This window comes from Condylura cristata, unplaced genomic scaffold (assembly GCF_000260355.1).
Source record: "Condylura cristata isolate star-nosed mole 26May11 unplaced genomic scaffold, ConCri1.0 scaffold00055, whole genome shotgun sequence".
In the NCBI taxonomy this organism is placed as follows: Eukaryota; Metazoa; Chordata; class Mammalia; order Eulipotyphla; family Talpidae; genus Condylura; species Condylura cristata.
Genome location: NW_004567156.1, coordinates 629947 through 633122, shown reverse-complemented (window position 1 = coordinate 633122; position 3176 = coordinate 629947).

The window sequence follows — 3176 nt, the reverse complement described above, 5'->3', positions numbered from 1 at the left end:
CAAGCACACACCACTGTCACCCACTCCACCAGCTCTTGACTCCTGGCAGCTACCAATCTGCCAACCATTCCCACAACTGTGCCATTTCCAGCATGTTCCAGACATGAGCTCACACCGCATGTGGCCTTTCTGGTGTTGCTTGTGTCCACACTCAGCCTCACTGGAGACTCCCCTGATTGTAGCCCACAGTGACAGTTCATGCCTGTGTCAATGAGTAGTGTCCCATGTCAAGAGTGTGTCACAGCTTTGTCACCAGGCACTGCTGAGGGACCTCTGGTGTGTTTCTAGTTTTAACTGTAAATATCTTCTGCAAGTATCTGTACTCTGGCTTCTATATCAATATAAATCTTCATTTCCTAGGCAAGGGGTAAAATAGCTGGGCTGTATAGTAGTTGTAGATTAAGTTTTCTTCATGTTATCTCTTCTGGCAGTTTAAAGAAATTGTTTTTTTTTTTTTAAATATCTGTAGCATTTTTTGTTTTGTTTTGTTTTAGGCTTCTGTAACAACTCTGAATGTATCTTTTATTCATCACATTTTAAATTCCTCAAGGAGAGAGTGTAACAGGCGACTGTCCCATTGCAGGTGTGGTGTCTTGTGCCCGCCTGACACTTTCCTTCTCTGCTCAGTCCTAAGAAAGTCACACTGAATAAGGAAGTGGAGCTAAAGTCAGGACCTCCAGAGAGTGTCTGGATTTGAGCTACAGAGACCTCCACAGTCATCTTCACTGTTCCCAGGAAAGTGATCACAGAAAAACCCTCAGAGTCAGTGATGGCAGAATCTGGGCACAGCCAGTACCTGACTCCCTGTCCCTGTTCATCCCCTAACCCTGAGGGAGGACAGAGCTGAGAGGCCAGAGAAGAGCTGGACACTTACCTCGTCCTGCACGTCCCTCATGGAAATACAGGACCCAAATGCTGAGAACATTCAGGGCACTAGAACCCAGTCTATCCCCATGACCTGGTCCCTGCCCAGGAAGAGTGAGCAGCAGGAGATCTGACCCTAGGGTGTGGTCAGAGGGGCCACTGTGCAGGGGGTTTCTGTTTCTCCCCACACATCTTAGACCTTCTCACTGAGAGGTTATTGCTACAGAGAGAGTGAGGAGTCAGGTTAAAGCAAAAGGATAACTGTGGTCATGAGTGCTGTGTATCGGGGACACAACACGTGATTACTGTAGCCCTGGGAGGGATCTCAGGACAGACGCCCTGGGGATGCCTCTCAGGGGCAGGGGGAAGCACCCCAACCTGAGGTCTGTGAGCACAAGTGTCAGGGGCCTATTTAGGGTCCACGGTCAGCGCAGACGCTCCTGATTCCTCCTGGTAGAGCTGCAGAAGGTGAATAAACATTTGTGAATCATCAATCAAAGCCGTGTGGGGAGAAGCTGTTCAGTGAATAATAAATACAAGAAGCCCGTGGAGCGCCACCTGGTGGAGGCGCTGAGAGGGACAGGCAGGGAGTCGGGCCACTGCAGCCCTTCTCTCCGCACACCCCAGGCTGGGAGGCCTCCAGGGCGGGGTCATGGCTCTCGGTGCCTCCGGCACCCAGGGGGGTACGCTCCTGGGCGTCAGCATGTGTTGGGCTAGGGGACCCCAAATGCTGGACCCCAGGTCTGTGCTGTCAGAGTTGCCTGGGGTATGATTAGAAGTAAGTTCCCAGGCCTGACCCTGGGGCAGAAAGTGGGTTCCACTGACAGGGTTGGGAGGGGAGGAGAGGTGGCACCCAGGGCCAGGCCCACGGTGGCCGTGGTGACGGAGATGTCCTTAAGTTAGTTATCGGATGGCTGCTTCGTCTGTACTTACCCAAAGGACGCGAGTGTGAAATTTCAACAAGCGATTCGGTGGTCATAAGTTGTATGTCAATAATCGCTTTAATATATATATATATCATGGGTCTGCAGGTTACCTGGGCCTGCATCATGTCCCTACATCGTGTCCACATGGAGGACTCGTGGGCTGACACTTTCCCTTCCCGTCACAGCCTCCGACTGCAAGGGCTGAGCACGGCGGTCTCCCGCACTGACCCTCACGCGCCCCCTCTGCGGTCCTGACCCACGTGGGGAGACGCCGACGTCGCCGGGTTCTGTGACGGGAGAGACTTTAGGGGCCTTGAGGGGGGGAATTTACTTTGTCTGGGGGAGGAGTGGACATAGTTGGTGTCCAGGAGGTGACTGTGCTAGTTTCCGATCTCCCACAGAGTCTCTGATACACAGAGGGAAGACGCACCCCCCCCCCCACCCCCCTCCCCGTGAGCGTGTCTGACTCGCTGGCTCTTCCCCAGGGAGAGGATGAAGCAGAGGGGACGCACCACTCAGAGTCGGCTCCAAGGGCTGAGACTTCCCGCTGGGCTCCCTCTGGTCACTCTCTGGGGTGACCCTTACCCACGCAGACATACAGCTAAGGGGACGTCCCAGGACAGGAACGGAGGATTTTCTCCAAGAGCCAGTGACCGGGCTCTGAGGCAGGTCCTTCTGTGCTGGTCACGGCTGTCAGACCGGCCAATACTTCATCCCCAGCGCAGCCTCGGGGATCCGGATCCGGAGCCTGAAGGAAAGCAGTTTGGCTTGCAATTCTGGCCCAAGCTGATAAGGAAGCGCCCACAGCCTTGACTAGGGTCTGGCTGTCTCCATCCCCGTATATGGCCATAGACTCAATATCCCCAGCTTATAGGGTTTTTCCCATAAATAATTTTTTGTTTATTTCCCAGCCGCCTAGCCGGGGCCTGGCCAATGGGCACAGGCCACGGTAACCCCCCCCACCTCCCCTTGCTTCGGTAATTCCCTTTTTCATGTATATAAGCTCTATGCTGAAAATAAAGATTGGCACTCTCCTGGTGAGCAGACTCATGGCGTCCGTCCTTTTCCTTTCAGAGCCTCTGCGTGAGGCCCCTGCTGCTGCCCCTCAGAGTGTTGGAGATGCCAGGACTTAGTGGTTCAGTTGCTGGGTTTGAAGGGATTTGGAACAAGCCACTAAAACATTAAGGCTGTGAAGTGATCAGTGGAGTCCAAATTTCTATTTCAAGAGACTGAGGCAACCTATATAGTGGGGGTTTGCCCAGGACCTAGGGACCAGTTGTTATGCCCTGGACACCAGGTTATAACCAGTGTCCAATGTCGTCAACTGGAGAAACGGACACTAAACTGACTCAGGACTTGGGCGCCCCCTTGTGGGCAGATCCCTGT